Source organism: Lissotriton vulgaris, chromosome 4_1, assembly GCF_964263255.1.
Source record: "Lissotriton vulgaris chromosome 4_1, aLisVul1.2, whole genome shotgun sequence".
Classification (NCBI taxonomy): domain Eukaryota; kingdom Metazoa; phylum Chordata; class Amphibia; order Caudata; family Salamandridae; genus Lissotriton; species Lissotriton vulgaris.
In genome coordinates, this window is record NC_141691.1 from 520032379 (window position 1) to 520051484 (window position 19106).

Consider the following 19106-nt stretch of genomic DNA (forward strand, 5'->3'; position numbering starts at 1 on the left):
TTCCGAGGCGCGCTTCCTTTTGTAGGCTTCTGACCCCATGGCCTGTGGCAGGTAGTCCTCCTTTGACTGGGCCGCAGGCTTTGTCTCCAAATGGCGTCCTGGACCCACTGCAACCCACCTGTTTGCTAAAACGGAAGTCTGCCTCTGGGTAAGAAAAAGCTGAGCTGCACGTACGGAAAGCGGCAGAGGCCAGAGGCGGGGAGGGTGTGGCAAGGGCTGCCTGATTTGCATAGTGACCTGTTGCATCTTGGGAATGTACAGGCTTTGGAGCTTAACAGGTACTGCAGGTGTCTGCCTGGCCTGAGAGATGCCTGTCTGGTGCTCCCCTCAGGACACACAGGCCTTCCATTCGAGCATGGAGGGTGAGGGACATGGGTCACCCTCATATACAGGGGTGTGGGCATGGGCAGGATAGGTTGTGGGGGACCCGTCAGGGCATTGCCCGTTTGGAAGCCCGTTCGGAAGGCGAGAGGAGGCGGGGCAGGAAACTCTGCTCAATTTCTTTCCCAGAGGCCTGTGGAGAACCCTTTGCACGTTTGAGCCAGCCGGGCCTGCATCAGCAGATCCTGCTCCACTGGGAAGGGAGAGCCTGTAGGCGTAAATCAAAAAAAGGGGAGAAATCTGCAAATTCTAGTGGCAGACCCATGTTGCCCAGGAAGCAATCAGTTTCTCCTGCTCCCTATAGTGGAAAAAGACATAGGAGGTGTATTTCTCTAGGCAGGGGCTCTGTGTAGATGGCACTTCATTGCTCTGGGAAGCATCCATGCTGGTAGAAGAGTAGCAGCAGACTCCACACCTGAGGCTTGAATGGGGACCGTTGGGGAGGGGCAGTGGGAGGCCGAGGAGGGCGGAGGAAAATGCTTTTCAAAAGCATCTGCACGTTCCTACAAACCTGCTGAAAACCCATACCAGGAATGGGGCTCGAACCCATGCGGACAAACGTCCATTGGATCTTAAGTCCAACGCCTTAACCACTCGGCCACCCTGGTGAGACCCAAGGATTTACTTTCTTCAACTCCCTTTTTATGCTTGCTACTGTAGCACCAGCTGTCCAGCAAGAGGTGATTGCAGAGTTAAAAGGCTTTTGCAGGAGGTTAAAAGTAATTGCTTATAACAAACACACTGTGTGACACCTAACTTTCTCCCACTCGGACCTTACCGTTAATTTTTATATTGGAGTTAGCTTAGTCACAATAAGGGGGTGAGCAAGGCAGGCACACTAGAGCATCTACTCCCTGGTGGTCTAGTGGCTAGGATTCGGCGCTTTCACCGCCGCGGCCCGGGTTCGATTCCCGGTCAGGGAAGATCCCTCTAAAGCATAGATTGCTTAATTTGTCTGTGTATCTTTTTTAAAAGAAGGTCTTTAAAAAGGCACCCCTCCCAATAGATGAAAGCGGAGGAATGGGGCTTGTTCTCCTGTGCCCCAGGTTGCTTTGCCCCCATTGACCTAAGCCACCTTTGTGCGCACGCAGTCCCCCACCCAGTCAGGTGCTCTATGTTGGCGTGAAGTGCAGTACCAGCTCAACAGAAAGGTAAATTGCTGGAAAACCCTGCTGTGATGCATACATCTACTTTGGAGCACTCTTCTCCTTTGCACTCTTGAATCGCTTAAGCGCAATGTATTCTTCCAGCAAGCTGAATAACGAGATAGGTGAGAGAAGGTGTACCAGCTGTCTGTGCGCCATCAGCAGCCACTAAGTGTCCCTCTTGGGTTTTCCCGGGGATCCTGATTGTGCAGGAATTCATCGGTTCAGTAGCAAGGGGGAGAGGATGGCCTGTGCCTGGAAGTGACAGGCAGTCTGGTGGCATCATGAGGATTAAGTTCCGATTCATATTTGCTGTAGAATAAAATATGTTTTCAGCCCCCATGAGCTTTGTCACTCGGAGAGCAGTGTATGAACTTTTGCTGCACGGCTCTGGGCTCCCTGGTGGTCTAGTGGTTAGGATTCGGCGCTCTCACCGCCGCGGCCCGGGTTCGATTCCCGGTCAGGGAAAAGTCCCTCTTCTGACCTTGAAAGCTTTTCCTTCCCGTAGGTCAGGGCTTCTCAAAATGAAGTTGCTTTTCTGACTCACAATTTGCCTAGCATGACGCAGTATCGCTCAAAATATGATTTTCGCAAGGTTCCTTTAGAGCTGCTTCCCATGGTGGGAGGCAAGGCTCTTGAGCAAGTGAGATCCTGTATTCCGAGGCGCGCTTCCTTTTGTAGGCTTCTGACCCCATGGCCTGTGGCAGGTAGTCCTCCTTTGACTGGGCCGCAGGCTTTGTCTCCAAATGGCGTCCTGGACCCACTGCAACCCACCTGTTTGCTAAAACGGAAGTCTGCCTCTGGGTAAGAAAAAGCTGAGCTGCACGTACGGAAAGCGGCAGAGGCCAGAGGCGGGGAGGGTGTGGCAAGGGCTGCCTGATTTGCATAGTGACCTGTTGCATCTTGGGAATGTACAGGCTTTGGAGCTTAACAGGTACTGCAGGTGTCTGCCTGGCCTGAGAGATGCCTGTCTGGTGCTCCCCTCAGGACACACAGGCCTTCCATTCGAGCATGGAGGGTGAGGGACATGGGTCACCCTCATATACAGGGGTGTGGGCATGGGCAGGATAGGTTGTGGGGGACCCGTCAGGGCATTGCCCGTTTGGAAGCCCGTTCGGAAGGCGAGAGGAGGCGGGGCAGGAAACTCTGCTCAATTTCTTTCCCAGAGGCCTGTGGAGAACCCTTTGCACGTTTGAGCCAGCCGGGCCTGCATCAGCAGATCCTGCTCCACTGGGAAGGGAGAGCCTGTAGGCGTAAATCAAAAAAAGGGGAGAAATCTGCAAATTCTAGTGGCAGACCCATGTTGCCCAGGAAGCAATCAGTTTCTCCTGCTCCCTATAGTGGAAAAAGACATAGGAGGTGTATTTCTCTAGGCAGGGGCTCTGTGTAGATGGCACTTCATTGCTCTGGGAAGCATCCATGCTGGTAGAAGAGTAGCAGCAGACTCCACACCTGAGGCTTGAATGGGGACCGTTGGGGAGGGGCAGTGGGAGGCCGAGGAGGGCGGAGGAAAATGCTTTTCAAAAGCATCTGCACGTTCCTACAAACCTGCTGAAAACCCATACCAGGAATGGGGCTCGAACCCATGCGGACAAACGTCCATTGGATCTTAAGTCCAACGCCTTAACCACTCGGCCACCCTGGTGAGACCCAAGGATTTACTTTCTTCAACTCCCTTTTTATGCTTGCTACTGTAGCACCAGCTGTCCAGCAAGAGGTGATTGCAGAGTTAAAAGGCTTTTGCAGGAGGTTAAAAGTAATTGCTTATAACAAACACACTGTGTGACACCTAACTTTCTCCCACTCGGACCTTACCGTTAATTTGTATATTGGAGTTAGCTTAGTCACAATAAGGGGGTGAGCAAGGCAGGCACACTAGAGCATCTACTCCCTGGTGGTCTAGTGGCTAGGATTCGGCGCTTTCACCGCCGCGGCCCGGGTTCGATTCCCGGTCAGGGAAGATCCCTCTAAAGCATAGATTGCTTAATTTGTCTGTGTATCTTTTTTAAAAGAAGGTCTTTAAAAAGGCACCCCTCCCAATAGATGAAAGCGGAGGAATGGGGCTTGTTCTCCTGTGCCCCAGGTTGCTTTGCCCCCATTGACCTAAGCCACCTTTGTGCGCACGCAGTCCCCCACCCAGTCAGGTGCTCTATGTTGGCGTGAAGTGCAGTACCAGCTCAACAGAAAGGTAAATTGCTGGAAAACCCTGCTGTGATGCATACATCTACTTTGGAGCACTCTTCTCCTTTGCACTCTTGAATGGCTTAAGCGCAATGTATTCTTCCAGCAAGCTGAATAACGAGATAGGTGAGAGAAGGTGTACCAGCTGTCTGTGCGCCATCAGCAGCCACTAGGTGTCCCTCTTGGGTTTTCCCGGGGATCCTGATTGTGCAGGAATTCATCGGTTCAGTAGCAAGGGGGAGAGGATGGCCTGTGCCTGGAAGTGACAGGCAGTCTGGTGGCATCATGAGGATTAAGTTCCGATTCATATTTGCTGTAGAATAAAATATGTTTTCAGCCCCCATGAGCTTTGTCACTCGGAGAGCAGTGTATGAACTTTTGCTGCACGGCTCTGGGCTCCCTGGTGGTCTAGTGGTTAGGATTCGGCGCTCTCACCGCCGCGGCCCGGGTTCGATTCCCGGTCAGGGAAAAGTCCCTCTTCTGACCTTGAAAGCTTTTCCTTCCCGTAGGTCAGGGCTTCTCAAAATGAAGTTGCTTTTCTGACTCACAATTTGCCTAGCATGACGCAGTATCGCTCAAAATATGATTTTCGCAAGGTTCCTTTAGAGCTGCTTCCCATGGTGGGAGGCAAGGCTCTTGAGCAAGTGAGATCCTGTATTCCGAGGCGCGCTTCCTTTTGTAGGCTTCTGACCCCATGGCCTGTGGCAGGTAGTCCTCCTTTGACTGGGCCGCAGGCTTTGTCTCCAAATGGCGTCCTGGACCCACTGCAACCCACCTGTTTGCTAAAACGGAAGTCTGCCTCTGGGTAAGAAAAAGCTGAGCTGCACGTACGGAAAGCGGCAGAGGCCAGAGGCGGGGAGGGTGTGGCAAGGGCTGCCTGATTTGCATAGTGACCTGTTGCATCTTGGGAATGTACAGGCTTTGGAGCTTAACAGGTACTGCAGGTGTCTGCCTGGCCTGAGAGATGCCTGTCTGGTGCTCCCCTCAGGACACACAGGCCTTCCATTCGAGCATGGAGGGTGAGGGACATGGGTCACCCTCATATACAGGGGTGTGGGCATGGGCAGGATAGGTTGTGGGGGACCCGTCAGGGCATTGCCCGTTTGGAAGCCCGTTCGGAAGGCGAGAGGAGGCGGGGCAGGAAACTCTGCTCAATTTCTTTCCCAGAGGCCTGTGGAGAACCCTTTGCACGTTTGAGCCAGCCGGGCCTGCATCAGCAGATCCTGCTCCACTGGGAAGGGAGAGCCTGTAGGCGTAAATCAAAAAAAGGGGAGAAATCTGCAAATTCTAGTGGCAGACCCATGTTGCCCAGGAAGCAATCAGTTTCTCCTGCTCCCTATAGTGGAAAAAGACATAGGAGGTGTATTTCTCTAGGCAGGGGCTCTGTGTAGATGGCACTTCATTGCTCTGGGAAGCATCCATGCTGGTAGAAGAGTAGCAGCAGACTCCACACCTGAGGCTTGAATGGGGACCGTTGGGGAGGGGCAGTGGGAGGCCGAGGAGGGCGGAGGAAAATGCTTTTCAAAAGCATCTGCACGTTCCTACAAACCTGCTGAAAACCCATACCAGGAATGGGGCTCGAACCCATGCGGACAAACGTCCATTGGATCTTAAGTCCAACGCCTTAACCACTCGGCCACCCTGGTGAGACCCAAGGATTTACTTTCTTCAACTCCCTTTTTATGCTTGCTACTGTAGCACCAGCTGTCCAGCAAGAGGTGATTGCAGAGTTAAAAGGCTTTTGCAGGAGGTTAAAAGTAATTGCTTATAACAAACACACTGTGTGACACCTAACTTTCTCCCACTCGGACCTTACCGTTAATTTTTATATTGGAGTTAGCTTAGTCACAATAAGGGGGTGAGCAAGGCAGGCACACTAGAGCATCTACTCCCTGGTGGTCTAGTGGCTAGGATTCGGCGCTTTCACCGCCGCGGCCCGGGTTCGATTCCCGGTCAGGGAAGATCCCTCTAAAGCATAGATTGCTTAATTTGTCTGTGTATCTTTTTTAAAAGAAGGTCTTTAAAAAGGCACCCCTCCCAATAGATGAAAGCGGAGGAATGGGGCTTGTTCTCCTGTGCCCCAGGTTGCTTTGCCCCCATTGACCTAAGCCACCTTTGTGCGCACGCAGTCCCCCACCCAGTCAGGTGCTCTATGTTGGCGTGAAGTGCAGTACCAGCTCAACAGAAAGGTAAATTGCTGGAAAACCCTGCTGTGATGCATACATCTACTTTGGAGCACTCTTCTCCTTTGCACTCTTGAATCGCTTAAGCGCAATGTATTCTTCCAGCAAGCTGAATAACGAGATAGGTGAGAGAAGGTGTACCAGCTGTCTGTGCGCCATCAGCAGCCACTAAGTGTCCCTCTTGGGTTTTCCCGGGGATCCTGATTGTGCAGGAATTCATCGGTTCAGTAGCAAGGGGGAGAGGATGGCCTGTGCCTGGAAGTGACAGGCAGTCTGGTGGCATCATGAGGATTAAGTTCCGATTCATATTTGCTGTAGAATAAAATATGTTTTCAGCCCCCATGAGCTTTGTCACTCGGAGAGCAGTGTATGAACTTTTGCTGCACGGCTCTGGGCTCCCTGGTGGTCTAGTGGTTAGGATTCGGCGCTCTCACCGCCGCGGCCCGGGTTCGATTCCCGGTCAGGGAAAAGTCCCTCTTCTGACCTTGAAAGCTTTTCCTTCCCGTAGGTCAGGGCTTCTCAAAATGAAGTTGCTTTTCTGACTCACAATTTGCCTAGCATGACGCAGTATCGCTCAAAATATGATTTTCGCAAGGTTCCTTTAGAGCTGCTTCCCATGGTGGGAGGCAAGGCTCTTGAGCAAGTGAGATCCTGTATTCCGAGGCGCGCTTCCTTTTGTAGGCTTCTGACCCCATGGCCTGTGGCAGGTAGTCCTCCTTTGACTGGGCCGCAGGCTTTGTCTCCAAATGGCGTCCTGGACCCACTGCAACCCACCTGTTTGCTAAAACGGAAGTCTGCCTCTGGGTAAGAAAAAGCTGAGCTGCACGTACGGAAAGCGGCAGAGGCCAGAGGCGGGGAGGGTGTGGCAAGGGCTGCCTGATTTGCATAGTGACCTGTTGCATCTTGGGAATGTACAGGCTTTGGAGCTTAACAGGTACTGCAGGTGTCTGCCTGGCCTGAGAGATGCCTGTCTGGTGCTCCCCTCAGGACACACAGGCCTTCCATTCGAGCATGGAGGGTGAGGGACATGGGTCACCCTCATATACAGGGGTGTGGGCATGGGCAGGATAGGTTGTGGGGGACCCGTCAGGGCATTGCCCGTTTGGAAGCCCGTTCGGAAGGCGAGAGGAGGCGGGGCAGGAAACTCTGCTCAATTTCTTTCCCAGAGGCCTGTGGAGAACCCTTTGCACGTTTGAGCCAGCCGGGCCTGCATCAGCAGATCCTGCTCCACTGGGAAGGGAGAGCCTGTAGGCGTAAATCAAAAAAAGGGGAGAAATCTGCAAATTCTAGTGGCAGACCCATGTTGCCCAGGAAGCAATCAGTTTCTCCTGCTCCCTATAGTGGAAAAAGACATAGGAGGTGTATTTCTCTAGGCAGGGGCTCTGTGTAGATGGCACTTCATTGCTCTGGGAAGCATCCATGCTGGTAGAAGAGTAGCAGCAGACTCCACACCTGAGGCTTGAATGGGGACCGTTGGGGAGGGGCAGTGGGAGGCCGAGGAGGGCGGAGGAAAATGCTTTTCAAAAGCATCTGCACGTTCCTACAAACCTGCTGAAAACCCATACCAGGAATGGGGCTCGAACCCATGCGGACAAACGTCCATTGGATCTTAAGTCCAACGCCTTAACCACTCGGCCACCCTGGTGAGACCCAAGGATTTACTTTCTTCAACTCCCTTTTTATGCTTGCTACTGTAGCACCAGCTGTCCAGCAAGAGGTGATTGCAGAGTTAAAAGGCTTTTGCAGGAGGTTAAAAGTAATTGCTTATAACAAACACACTGTGTGACACCTAACTTTCTCCCACTCGGACCTTACCGTTAATTTTTATATTGGAGTTAGCTTAGTCACAATAAGGGGGTGAGCAAGGCAGGCACACTAGAGCATCTACTCCCTGGTGGTCTAGTGGCTAGGATTCGGCGCTTTCACCGCCGCGGCCCGGGTTCGATTCCCGGTCAGGGAAGATCCCTCTAAAGCATAGATTGCTTAATTTGTCTGTGTATCTTTTTTAAAAGAAGGTCTTTAAAAAGGCACCCCTCCCAATAGATGAAAGCGGAGGAATGGGGCTTGTTCTCCTGTGCCCCAGGTTGCTTTGCCCCCATTGACCTAAGCCACCTTTGTGCGCACGCAGTCCCCCACCCAGTCAGGTGCTCTATGTTGGCGTGAAGTGCAGTACCAGCTCAACAGAAAGGTAAATTGCTGGAAAACCCTGCTGTGATGCATACATCTACTTTGGAGCACTCTTCTCCTTTGCACTCTTGAATGGCTTAAGCGCAATGTATTCTTCCAGCAAGCTGAATAACGAGATAGGTGAGAGAAGGTGTACCAGCTGTCTGTGCGCCATCAGCAGCCACTAGGTGTCCCTCTTGGGTTTTCCCGGGGATCCTGATTGTGCAGGAATTCATCGGTTCAGTAGCAAGGGGGAGAGGATGGCCTGTGCCTGGAAGTGACAGGCAGTCTGGTGGCATCATGAGGATTAAGTTCCGATTCATATTTGCTGTAGAATAAAATATGTTTTCAGCCCCCATGAGCTTTGTCACTCGGAGAGCAGTGTATGAACTTTTGCTGCACGGCTCTGGGCTCCCTGGTGGTCTAGTGGTTAGGATTCGGCGCTCTCACCGCCGCGGCCCGGGTTCGATTCCCGGTCAGGGAAAAGTCCCTCTTCTGACCTTGAAAGCTTTTCCTTCCCGTAGGTCAGGGCTTCTCAAAATGAAGTTGCTTTTCTGACTCACAATTTGCCTAGCATGACGCGGTATCGCTCAAAATATGATTTTCGCAAGGTTCCTTTAGAGCTGCTTCCCATGGTGGGAGGCAAGGCTCTTGAGCAAGTGAGATCCTGTATTCCGAGGCGCGCTTCCTTTTGTAGGCTTCTGACCCCATGGCCTGTGGCAGGTAGTCCTCCTTTGACTGGGCCGCAGGCTTTGTCTCCAAATGGCGTCCTGGACCCACTGCAACCCACCTGTTTGCTAAAACGGAAGTCTGCCTCTGGGTAAGAAAAAGCTGAGCTGCACGTACGGAAAGCGGCAGAGGCCAGAGGCGGGGAGGGTGTGGCAAGGGCTGCCTGATTTGCATAGTGACCTGTTGCATCTTGGGAATGTACAGGCTTTGGAGCTTAACAGGTACTGCAGGTGTCTGCCTGGCCTGAGAGATGCCTGTCTGGTGCTCCCCTCAGGACACACAGGCCTTCCATTCGAGCATGGAGGGTGAGGGACATGGGTCACCCTCATATACAGGGGTGTGGGCATGGGCAGGATAGGTTGTGGGGGACCCGTCAGGGCATTGCCCGTTTGGAAGCCCGTTCGGAAGGCGAGAGGAGGCGGGGCAGGAAACTCTGCTCAATTTCTTTCCCAGAGGCCTGTGGAGAACCCTTTGCACGTTTGAGCCAGCCGGGCCTGCATCAGCAGATCCTGCTCCACTGGGAAGGGAGAGCCTGTAGGCGTAAATCAAAAAAAGGGGAGAAATCTGCAAATTCTAGTGGCAGACCCATGTTGCCCAGGAAGCAATCAGTTTCTCCTGCTCCCTATAGTGGAAAAAGACATAGGAGGTGTATTTCTCTAGGCAGGGGCTCTGTGTAGATGGCACTTCATTGCTCTGGGAAGCATCCATGCTGGTAGAAGAGTAGCAGCAGACTCCACACCTGAGGCTTGAATGGGGACCGTTGGGGAGGGGCAGTGGGAGGCCGAGGAGGGCGGAGGAAAATGCTTTTCAAAAGCATCTGCACGTTCCTACAAACCTGCTGAAAACCCATACCAGGAATGGGGCTCGAACCCATGCGGACAAACGTCCATTGGATCTTAAGTCCAACGCCTTAACCACTCGGCCACCCTGGTGAGACCCAAGGATTTACTTTCTTCAACTCCCTTTTTATGCTTGCTACTGTAGCACCAGCTGTCCAGCAAGAGGTGATTGCAGAGTTAAAAGGCTTTTGCAGGAGGTTAAAAGTAATTGCTTATAACAAACACACTGTGTGACACCTAACTTTCTCCCACTCGGACCTTACCGTTAATTTTTATATTGGAGTTAGCTTAGTCACAATAAGGGGGTGAGCAAGGCAGGCACACTAGAGCATCTACTCCCTGGTGGTCTAGTGGCTAGGATTCGGCGCTTTCACCGCCGCGGCCCGGGTTCGATTCCCGGTCAGGGAAGATCCCTCTAAAGCATAGATTGCTTAATTTGTCTGTGTATCTTTTTTAAAAGAAGGTCTTTAAAAAGGCACCCCTCCCAATAGATGAAAGCGGAGGAATGGGGCTTGTTCTCCTGTGCCCCAGGTTGCTTTGCCCCCATTGACCTAAGCCACCTTTGTGCGCACGCAGTCCCCCACCCAGTCAGGTGCTCTATGTTGGCGTGAAGTGCAGTACCAGCTCAACAGAAAGGTAAATTGCTGGAAAACCCTGCTGTGATGCATACATCTACTTTGGAGCACTCTTCTCCTTTGCACTCTTGAATGGCTTAAGCGCAATGTATTCTTCCAGCAAGCTGAATAACGAGATAGGTGAGAGAAGGTGTACCAGCTGTCTGTGCGCCATCAGCAGCCACTAGGTGTCCCTCTTGGGTTTTCCCGGGGATCCTGATTGTGCAGGAATTCATCGGTTCAGTAGCAAGGGGGAGAGGATGGCCTGTGCCTGGAAGTGACAGGCAGTCTGGTGGCATCATGAGGATTAAGTTCCGATTCATATTTGCTGTAGAATAAAATATGTTTTCAGCCCCCATGAGCTTTGTCACTCGGAGAGCAGTGTATGAACTTTTGCTGCACGGCTCTGGGCTCCCTGGTGGTCTAGTGGTTAGGATTCGGCGCTCTCACCGCCGCGGCCCGGGTTCGATTCCCGGTCAGGGAAAAGTCCCTCTTCTGACCTTGAAAGCTTTTCCTTCCCGTAGGTCAGGGCTTCTCAAAATGAAGTTGCTTTTCTGACTCACAATTTGCCTAGCATGACGCAGTATCGCTCAAAATATGATTTTCGCAAGGTTCCTTTAGAGCTGCTTCCCATGGTGGGAGGCAAGGCTCTTGAGCAAGTGAGATCCTGTATTCCGAGGCGCGCTTCCTTTTGTAGGCTTCTGACCCCATGGCCTGTGGCAGGTAGTCCTCCTTTGACTGGGCCGCAGGCTTTGTCTCCAAATGGCGTCCTGGACCCACTGCAACCCACCTGTTTGCTAAAACGGAAGTCTGCCTCTGGGTAAGAAAAAGCTGAGCTGCACGTACGGAAAGCGGCAGAGGCCAGAGGCGGGGAGGGTGTGGCAAGGGCTGCCTGATTTGCATAGTGACCTGTTGCATCTTGGGAATGTACAGGCTTTGGAGCTTAACAGGTACTGCAGGTGTCTGCCTGGCCTGAGAGATGCCTGTCTGGTGCTCCCCTCAGGACACACAGGCCTTCCATTCGAGCATGGAGGGTGAGGGACATGGGTCACCCTCATATACAGGGGTGTGGGCATGGGCAGGATAGGTTGTGGGGGACCCGTCAGGGCATTGCCCGTTTGGAAGCCCGTTCGGAAGGCGAGAGGAGGCGGGGCAGGAAACTCTGCTCAATTTCTTTCCCAGAGGCCTGTGGAGAACCCTTTGCACGTTTGAGCCAGCCGGGCCTGCATCAGCAGATCCTGCTCCACTGGGAAGGGAGAGCCTGTAGGCGTAAATCAAAAAAAGGGGAGAAATCTGCAAATTCTAGTGGCAGACCCATGTTGCCCAGGAAGCAATCAGTTTCTCCTGCTCCCTATAGTGGAAAAAGACATAGGAGGTGTATTTCTCTAGGCAGGGGCTCTGTGTAGATGGCACTTCATTGCTCTGGGAAGCATCCATGCTGGTAGAAGAGTAGCAGCAGACTCCACACCTGAGGCTTGAATGGGGACCGTTGGGGAGGGGCAGTGGGAGGCCGAGGAGGGCGGAGGAAAATGCTTTTCAAAAGCATCTGCACGTTCCTACAAACCTGCTGAAAACCCATACCAGGAATGGGGCTCGAACCCATGCGGACAAACGTCCATTGGATCTTAAGTCCAACGCCTTAACCACTCGGCCACCCTGGTGAGACCCAAGGATTTACTTTCTTCAACTCCCTTTTTATGCTTGCTACTGTAGCACCAGCTGTCCAGCAAGAGGTGATTGCAGAGTTAAAAGGCTTTTGCAGGAGGTTAAAAGTAATTGCTTATAACAAACACACTGTGTGACACCTAACTTTCTCCCACTCGGACCTTACCGTTAATTTTTATATTGGAGTTAGCTTAGTCACAATAAGGGGGTGAGCAAGGCAGGCACACTAGAGCATCTACTCCCTGGTGGTCTAGTGGCTAGGATTCGGCGCTTTCACCGCCGCGGCCCGGGTTCGATTCCCGGTCAGGGAAGATCCCTCTAAAGCATAGATTGCTTAATTTGTCTGTGTATCTTTTTTAAAAGAAGGTCTTTAAAAAGGCACCCCTCCCAATAGATGAAAGCGGAGGAATGGGGCTTGTTCTCCTGTGCCCCAGGTTGCTTTGCCCCCATTGACCTAAGCCACCTTTGTGCGCACGCAGTCCCCCACCCAGTCAGGTGCTCTATGTTGGCGTGAAGTGCAGTACCAGCTCAACAGAAAGGTAAATTGCTGGAAAACCCTGCTGTGATGCATACATCTACTTTGGAGCACTCTTCTCCTTTGCACTCTTGAATCGCTTAAGCGCAATGTATTCTTCCAGCAAGCTGAATAACGAGATAGGTGAGAGAAGGTGTACCAGCTGTCTGTGCGCCATCAGCAGCCACTAAGTGTCCCTCTTGGGTTTTCCCGGGGATCCTGATTGTGCAGGAATTCATCGGTTCAGTAGCAAGGGGGAGAGGATGGCCTGTGCCTGGAAGTGACAGGCAGTCTGGTGGCATCATGAGGATTAAGTTCCGATTCATATTTGCTGTAGAATAAAATATGTTTTCAGCCCCCATGAGCTTTGTCACTCGGAGAGCAGTGTATGAACTTTTGCTGCACGGCTCTGGGCTCCCTGGTGGTCTAGTGGTTAGGATTCGGCGCTCTCACCGCCGCGGCCCGGGTTCGATTCCCGGTCAGGGAAAAGTCCCTCTTCTGACCTTGAAAGCTTTTCCTTCCCGTAGGTCAGGGCTTCTCAAAATGAAGTTGCTTTTCTGACTCACAATTTGCCTAGCATGACGCAGTATCGCTCAAAATATGATTTTCGCAAGGTTCCTTTAGAGCTGCTTCCCATGGTGGGAGGCAAGGCTCTTGAGCAAGTGAGATCCTGTATTCCGAGGCGCGCTTCCTTTTGTAGGCTTCTGACCCCATGGCCTGTGGCAGGTAGTCCTCCTTTGACTGGGCCGCAGGCTTTGTCTCCAAATGGCGTCCTGGACCCACTGCAACCCACCTGTTTGCTAAAACGGAAGTCTGCCTCTGGGTAAGAAAAAGCTGAGCTGCACGTACGGAAAGCGGCAGAGGCCAGAGGCGGGGAGGGTGTGGCAAGGGCTGCCTGATTTGCATAGTGACCTGTTGCATCTTGGGAATGTACAGGCTTTGGAGCTTAACAGGTACTGCAGGTGTCTGCCTGGCCTGAGAGATGCCTGTCTGGTGCTCCCCTCAGGACACACAGGCCTTCCATTCGAGCATGGAGGGTGAGGGACATGGGTCACCCTCATATACAGGGGTGTGGGCATGGGCAGGATAGGTTGTGGGGGACCCGTCAGGGCATTGCCCGTTTGGAAGCCCGTTCGGAAGGCGAGAGGAGGCGGGGCAGGAAACTCTGCTCAATTTCTTTCCCAGAGGCCTGTGGAGAACCCTTTGCACGTTTGAGCCAGCCGGGCCTGCATCAGCAGATCCTGCTCCACTGGGAAGGGAGAGCCTGTAGGCGTAAATCAAAAAAAGGGGAGAAATCTGCAAATTCTAGTGGCAGACCCATGTTGCCCAGGAAGCAATCAGTTTCTCCTGCTCCCTATAGTGGAAAAAGACATAGGAGGTGTATTTCTCTAGGCAGGGGCTCTGTGTAGATGGCACTTCATTGCTCTGGGAAGCATCCATGCTGGTAGAAGAGAAGCAGCAGACTCCACACCTGAGGCTTGAATGGGGACCGTTGGGGAGGGGCAGTGGGAGGCCGAGGAGGGCGGAGGAAAATGCTTTTCAAAAGCATCTGCACGTTCCTACAAACCTGCTGAAAACCCATACCAGGAATGGGGCTCGAACCCATGCGGACAAACGTCCATTGGATCTTAAGTCCAACGCCTTAACCACTCGGCCACCCTGGTGAGACCCAAGGATTTACTTTCTTCAACTCCCTTTTTATGCTTGCTACTGTAGCACCAGCTGTCCAGCAAGAGGTGATTGCAGAGTTAAAAGGCTTTTGCAGGAGGTTAAAAGTAATTGCTTATAACAAACACACTGTGTGACACCTAACTTTCTCCCACTCGGACCTTACCGTTAATTTTTATATTGGAGTTAGCTTAGTCACAATAAGGGGGTGAGCAAGGCAGGCACACTAGAGCATCTACTCCCTGGTGGTCTAGTGGCTAGGATTCGGCGCTTTCACCGCCGCGGCCCGGGTTCGATTCCCGGTCAGGGAAGATCCCTCTAAAGCATAGATTGCTTAATTTGTCTGTGTATCTTTTTTAAAAGAAGGTCTTTAAAAAGGCACCCCTCCCAATAGATGAAAGCGGAGGAATGGGGCTTGTTCTCCTGTGCCCCAGGTTGCTTTGCCCCCATTGACCTAAGCCACCTTTGTGCGCACGCAGTCCCCCACCCAGTCAGGTGCTCTATGTTGGCGTGAAGTGCAGTACCAGCTCAACAGAAAGGTAAATTGCTGGAAAACCCTGCTGTGATGCATACATCTACTTTGGAGCACTCTTCTCCTTTGCACTCTTGAATGGCTTAAGCGCAATGTATTCTTCCAGCAAGCTGAATAACGAGATAGGTGAGAGAAGGTGTACCAGCTGTCTGTGCGCCATCAGCAGCCACTAGGTGTCCCTCTTGGGTTTTCCCGGGGATCCTGATTGTGCAGGAATTCATCGGTTCAGTAGCAAGGGGGAGAGGATGGCCTGTGCCTGGAAGTGACAGGCAGTCTGGTGGCATCATGAGGATTAAGTTCCGATTCATATTTGCTGTAGAATAAAATATGTTTTCAGCCCCCATGAGCTTTGTCACTCGGAGAGCAGTGTATGAACTTTTGCTGCACGGCTCTGGGCTCCCTGGTGGTCTAGTGGTTAGGATTCGGCGCTCTCACCGCCGCGGCCCGGGTTCGATTCCCGGTCAGGGAAAAGTCCCTCTTCTGACCTTGAAAGCTTTTCCTTCCCGTAGGTCAGGGCTTCTCAAAATGAAGTTGCTTTTCTGACTCACAATTTGCCTAGCATGACGCGGTATCGCTCAAAATATGATTTTCGCAAGGTTCCTTTAGAGCTGCTTCCCATGGTGGGAGGCAAGGCTCTTGAGCAAGTGAGATCCTGTATTCCGAGGCGCGCTTCCTTTTGTAGGCTTCTGACCCCATGGCCTGTGGCAGGTAGTCCTCCTTTGACTGGGCCGCAGGCTTTGTCTCCAAATGGCGTCCTGGACCCACTGCAACCCACCTGTTTGCTAAAACGGAAGTCTGCCTCTGGGTAAGAAAAAGCTGAGCTGCACGTACGGAAAGCGGCAGAGGCCAGAGGCGGGGAGGGTGTGGCAAGGGCTGCCTGATTTGCATAGTGACCTGTTGCATCTTGGGAATGTACAGGCTTTGGAGCTTAACAGGTACTGCAGGTGTCTGCCTGGCCTGAGAGATGCCTGTCTGGTGCTCCCCTCAGGACACACAGGCCTTCCATTCGAGCATGGAGGGTGAGGGACATGGGTCACCCTCATATACAGGGGTGTGGGCATGGGCAGGATAGGTTGTGGGGGACCCGTCAGGGCATTGCCCGTTTGGAAGCCCGTTCGGAAGGCGAGAGGAGGCGGGGCAGGAAACTCTGCTCAATTTCTTTCCCAGAGGCCTGTGGAGAACCCTTTGCACGTTTGAGCCAGCCGGGCCTGCATCAGCAGATCCTGCTCCACTGGGAAGGGAGAGCCTGTAGGCGTAAATCAAAAAAAGGGGAGAAATCTGCAAATTCTAGTGGCAGACCCATGTTGCCCAGGAAGCAATCAGTTTCTCCTGCTCCCTATAGTGGAAAAAGACATAGGAGGTGTATTTCTCTAGGCAGGGGCTCTGTGTAGATGGCACTTCATTGCTCTGGGAAGCATCCATGCTGGTAGAAGAGTAGCAGCAGACTCCACACCTGAGGCTTGAATGGGGACCGTTGGGGAGGGGCAGTGGGAGGCCGAGGAGGGCGGAGGAAAATGCTTTTCAAAAGCATCTGCACGTTCCTACAAACCTGCTGAAAACCCATACCAGGAATGGGGCTCGAACCCATGCGGACAAACGTCCATTGGATCTTAAGTCCAACGCCTTAACCACTCGGCCACCCTGGTGAGACCCAAGGATTTACTTTCTTCAACTCCCTTTTTATGCTTGCTACTGTAGCACCAGCTGTCCAGCAAGAGGTGATTGCAGAGTTAAAAGGCTTTTGCAGGAGGTTAAAAGTAATTGCTTATAACAAACACACTGTGTGACACCTAACTTTCTCCCACTCGGACCTTACCGTTAATTTTTATATTGGAGTTAGCTTAGTCACAATAAGGGGGTGAGCAAGGCAGGCACACTAGAGCATCTACTCCCTGGTGGTCTAGTGGCTAGGATTCGGCGCTTTCACCGCCGCGGCCCGGGTTCGATTCCCGGTCAGGGAAGATCCCTCTAAAGCATAGATTGCTTAATTTGTCTGTGTATCTTTTTTAAAAGAAGGTCTTTAAAAAGGCACCCCTCCCAATAGATGAAAGCGGAGGAATGGGGCTTGTTCTCCTGTGCCCCAGGTTGCTTTGCCCCCATTGACCTAAGCCACCTTTGTGCGCACGCAGTCCCCCACCCAGTCAGGTGCTCTATGTTGGCGTGAAGTGCAGTACCAGCTCAACAGAAAGGTAAATTGCTGGAAAACCCTGCTGTGATGCATACATCTACTTTGGAGCACTCTTCTCCTTTGCACTCTTGAATCGCTTAAGCGCAATGTATTCTTCCAGCAAGCTGAATAACGAGATAGGTGAGAGAAGGTGTACCAGCTGTCTGTGCGCCATCAGCAGCCACTAAGTGTCCCTCTTGGGTTTTCCCGGGGATCCTGATTGTGCAGGAATTCATCGGTTCAGTAGCAAGGGGGAGAGGATGGCCTGTGCCTGGAAGTGACAGGCAGTCTGGTGGCATCATGAGGATTAAGTTCCGATTCATATTTGCTGTAGAATAAAATATGTTTTCAGCCCCCATGAGCTTTGTCACTCGGAGAGCAGTGTATGAACTTTTGCTGCACGGCTCTGGGCTCCCTGGTGGTCTAGTGGTTAGGATTCGGCGCTCTCACCGCCGCGGCCCGGGTTCGATTCCCGGTCAGGGAAAAGTCCCTCTTCTGACCTTGAAAGCTTTTCCTTCCCGTAGGTCAGGGCTTCTCAAAATGAAGTTGCTTTTCTGACTCACAATTTGCCTAGCATGACGCAGTATCGCTCAAAATATGATTTTCGCAAGGTTCCTTTAGAGCTGCTTCCCATGGTGGGAGGCAAGGCTCTTGAGCAAGTGAGATCCTGTATTCCGAGGCGCGCTTCCTTTTGTAGGCTTCTGACCCCATGGCCTGTGGCAGGTAGTCCTCCTTTGACTGGGCCGCAGGCTTTGTCTCCAAATGGCGTCCTGGACCCACTGCAACCCACCTGTTTGCTAAAACGGAAGTCTGCCTCTGGGTAAGAAAAAGCTGAGCTGCACGTACGGAAAGCGGCAGAGGCCAGAGGCGGGGAGGGTGTGGCAAGGGCTGCCTGATTTGCATAGTGACCTGTTGCATCTTGGGAATGTACAGGCTTTGGAGCTTAACAGGTACTGCAGGTGTCTGCCTGGCCTGAGAGATGCCTGTCTGGTGCTCCCCTCAGGACACACAGGCCTTCCATTCGAGCATGGAGGGTGAGGGACATGGGTCACCCTCATATACAGGGGTGTGGGCATGGGCAGGATAGGTTGTGGGGGACCCGTCAGGGCATTGCCCGTTTGGAAGCCCGTTCGGAAGGCGAGAGGAGGCGGGGCAGGAAACTCTGCTCAATTTCTTTCCCAGAGGCCTGTGGAGAACCCTTTGCACGTTTGAGCCAGCCGGGCCTGCATCAGCAGATCCTGCTCCACTGGGAAGGGAGAGCCTGTAGGCGTAAATCAAAAAAAGGGGAGAAATCTGCAAATTCTAGTGGCAGACCCATGTTGCCCAGGAAGCAATCAGTTTCTCCTGCTCCCTATAGTGGAAAAAGACATAGGAGGTGTATTTCTCTAGGCAGGGGCTCTGTGTAGATGGCACTTCATTGCTCTGGGAAGCATCCATGCTGGTAGAAGAGTAGCAGCAGACTCCACACCTGAGGCTTGAATGGGGACCGTTGGGGAGGGGCAGTGGGAGGCCGAGGAGGGCGGAGGAAAATGCTTTTCAAAAGCATCTGCACGTTCCTACAAACCTGCTGAAAACCCATACCAGGAATGGGGCTCGAACCCATGCGGACAAACGTCCATTGGATCTTAAGTCCAACGCCTTAACCACTCGGCCACCCTGGTGAGACCCAAGGATTTACTTTCTTCAACTCCCTTTTTATGCTTGCTACTGTAGCACCAGCTGTCCAGCAAGAGGTGATTGCAGAGTTAAAAGGCTTTTGCAGGAGGTTAAAAGTAATTGCTTATAACAAACACACTGTGTGACACCTAACTTTCTCCCACTCGGACCTTACCGTTAATTTGTATATTGGAGTTAGCTTAGTCACAATAAGGGGGTGAGCAAGGCAGGCACACTAGAGCATCTACTCCCTGGTGGTCTAGTGGCTAGGATTCGGCGCTTTCACCGCCGCGGCCCGGGTTCGATTCCCGGTCAGGGAAGATCCCTCTAAAGCATAGATTGCTTAATTTGTCTGTGTATCTTTTTTAAAAGAAGGTCTTTAAAAAGGCACCCCTCCCAATAGATGAAAGCGGAGGAATGGGGCTTGTTCTCCTGTGCCCCAGGTTGCTTTGCCCCCATTGACCTAAGCCACCTTTGTGCGCACGCAGTCCCCCACCCAGTCAGGTGCTCTATGTTGGCGTGAAGTGCAGTACCAGCTCAACAGAAAGGTAAATTGCTGGAAAACCCTGCTGTGATGCATACATCTACTTTGGAGCACTCTTCTCCTTTGCACTCTTGAATGGCTTAAGCGCAATGTATTCTTCCAGCAAGCTGAATAACGAGATA

General features: G+C 52.3%; 26 non-coding genes across 26 annotated transcripts; 17 read left to right on the plus strand and 9 right to left on the minus strand.

Annotated features, from left to right (window-relative positions):
* Positions 1–906: 906 nt before the first annotated feature.
* Positions 907–989, minus strand: TRNAL-UAA (transfer RNA leucine (anticodon UAA)). Its single transcript has one exon. It is a non-coding gene; the product is annotated as a tRNA-Leu (tRNA).
* Positions 990–1232: 243 nt separating this feature from the next.
* TRNAE-UUC (transfer RNA glutamic acid (anticodon UUC)) lies at positions 1233–1304 on the plus strand. The gene has a single exon. It is a non-coding gene; the product is annotated as a tRNA-Glu (tRNA).
* Positions 1305–1922: 618 nt separating this feature from the next.
* TRNAE-CUC (transfer RNA glutamic acid (anticodon CUC)) lies at positions 1923–1994 on the plus strand. The gene has a single exon. It is a non-coding gene; the product is annotated as a tRNA-Glu (tRNA).
* Positions 1995–3088: 1094 nt separating this feature from the next.
* Positions 3089–3171, minus strand: TRNAL-UAA (transfer RNA leucine (anticodon UAA)). The gene has a single exon. It is a non-coding gene; the product is annotated as a tRNA-Leu (tRNA).
* A 243-nt stretch (positions 3172–3414) lies between these two features.
* Positions 3415–3486, plus strand: TRNAE-UUC (transfer RNA glutamic acid (anticodon UUC)). Its single transcript has one exon. It is a non-coding gene; the product is annotated as a tRNA-Glu (tRNA).
* A 618-nt stretch (positions 3487–4104) lies between these two features.
* Positions 4105–4176, plus strand: TRNAE-CUC (transfer RNA glutamic acid (anticodon CUC)). The gene has a single exon. It is a non-coding gene; the product is annotated as a tRNA-Glu (tRNA).
* A 1094-nt stretch (positions 4177–5270) lies between these two features.
* TRNAL-UAA (transfer RNA leucine (anticodon UAA)) lies at positions 5271–5353 on the minus strand. Its single transcript has one exon. It is a non-coding gene; the product is annotated as a tRNA-Leu (tRNA).
* A 243-nt stretch (positions 5354–5596) lies between these two features.
* TRNAE-UUC (transfer RNA glutamic acid (anticodon UUC)) lies at positions 5597–5668 on the plus strand. The gene has a single exon. It is a non-coding gene; the product is annotated as a tRNA-Glu (tRNA).
* A 618-nt stretch (positions 5669–6286) lies between these two features.
* On the plus strand, positions 6287–6358 carry TRNAE-CUC (transfer RNA glutamic acid (anticodon CUC)). The gene has a single exon. It is a non-coding gene; the product is annotated as a tRNA-Glu (tRNA).
* A 1094-nt stretch (positions 6359–7452) lies between these two features.
* On the minus strand, positions 7453–7535 carry TRNAL-UAA (transfer RNA leucine (anticodon UAA)). Its single transcript has one exon. It is a non-coding gene; the product is annotated as a tRNA-Leu (tRNA).
* Positions 7536–7778: 243 nt separating this feature from the next.
* On the plus strand, positions 7779–7850 carry TRNAE-UUC (transfer RNA glutamic acid (anticodon UUC)). Its single transcript has one exon. It is a non-coding gene; the product is annotated as a tRNA-Glu (tRNA).
* A 618-nt stretch (positions 7851–8468) lies between these two features.
* Positions 8469–8540, plus strand: TRNAE-CUC (transfer RNA glutamic acid (anticodon CUC)). Its single transcript has one exon. It is a non-coding gene; the product is annotated as a tRNA-Glu (tRNA).
* A 1094-nt stretch (positions 8541–9634) lies between these two features.
* On the minus strand, positions 9635–9717 carry TRNAL-UAA (transfer RNA leucine (anticodon UAA)). Its single transcript has one exon. It is a non-coding gene; the product is annotated as a tRNA-Leu (tRNA).
* A 243-nt stretch (positions 9718–9960) lies between these two features.
* TRNAE-UUC (transfer RNA glutamic acid (anticodon UUC)) lies at positions 9961–10032 on the plus strand. Its single transcript has one exon. It is a non-coding gene; the product is annotated as a tRNA-Glu (tRNA).
* A 618-nt stretch (positions 10033–10650) lies between these two features.
* Positions 10651–10722, plus strand: TRNAE-CUC (transfer RNA glutamic acid (anticodon CUC)). Its single transcript has one exon. It is a non-coding gene; the product is annotated as a tRNA-Glu (tRNA).
* A 1094-nt stretch (positions 10723–11816) lies between these two features.
* Positions 11817–11899, minus strand: TRNAL-UAA (transfer RNA leucine (anticodon UAA)). Its single transcript has one exon. It is a non-coding gene; the product is annotated as a tRNA-Leu (tRNA).
* A 243-nt stretch (positions 11900–12142) lies between these two features.
* Positions 12143–12214, plus strand: TRNAE-UUC (transfer RNA glutamic acid (anticodon UUC)). The gene has a single exon. It is a non-coding gene; the product is annotated as a tRNA-Glu (tRNA).
* Positions 12215–12832: 618 nt separating this feature from the next.
* On the plus strand, positions 12833–12904 carry TRNAE-CUC (transfer RNA glutamic acid (anticodon CUC)). The gene has a single exon. It is a non-coding gene; the product is annotated as a tRNA-Glu (tRNA).
* A 1094-nt stretch (positions 12905–13998) lies between these two features.
* On the minus strand, positions 13999–14081 carry TRNAL-UAA (transfer RNA leucine (anticodon UAA)). The gene has a single exon. It is a non-coding gene; the product is annotated as a tRNA-Leu (tRNA).
* Positions 14082–14324: 243 nt separating this feature from the next.
* On the plus strand, positions 14325–14396 carry TRNAE-UUC (transfer RNA glutamic acid (anticodon UUC)). The gene has a single exon. It is a non-coding gene; the product is annotated as a tRNA-Glu (tRNA).
* Positions 14397–15014: 618 nt separating this feature from the next.
* Positions 15015–15086, plus strand: TRNAE-CUC (transfer RNA glutamic acid (anticodon CUC)). The gene has a single exon. It is a non-coding gene; the product is annotated as a tRNA-Glu (tRNA).
* Positions 15087–16180: 1094 nt separating this feature from the next.
* TRNAL-UAA (transfer RNA leucine (anticodon UAA)) lies at positions 16181–16263 on the minus strand. Its single transcript has one exon. It is a non-coding gene; the product is annotated as a tRNA-Leu (tRNA).
* Positions 16264–16506: 243 nt separating this feature from the next.
* On the plus strand, positions 16507–16578 carry TRNAE-UUC (transfer RNA glutamic acid (anticodon UUC)). Its single transcript has one exon. It is a non-coding gene; the product is annotated as a tRNA-Glu (tRNA).
* Positions 16579–17196: 618 nt separating this feature from the next.
* On the plus strand, positions 17197–17268 carry TRNAE-CUC (transfer RNA glutamic acid (anticodon CUC)). Its single transcript has one exon. It is a non-coding gene; the product is annotated as a tRNA-Glu (tRNA).
* Positions 17269–18362: 1094 nt separating this feature from the next.
* On the minus strand, positions 18363–18445 carry TRNAL-UAA (transfer RNA leucine (anticodon UAA)). The gene has a single exon. It is a non-coding gene; the product is annotated as a tRNA-Leu (tRNA).
* A 243-nt stretch (positions 18446–18688) lies between these two features.
* TRNAE-UUC (transfer RNA glutamic acid (anticodon UUC)) lies at positions 18689–18760 on the plus strand. The gene has a single exon. It is a non-coding gene; the product is annotated as a tRNA-Glu (tRNA).
* The last annotated feature ends 346 nt before the right edge of the window (positions 18761–19106 follow it).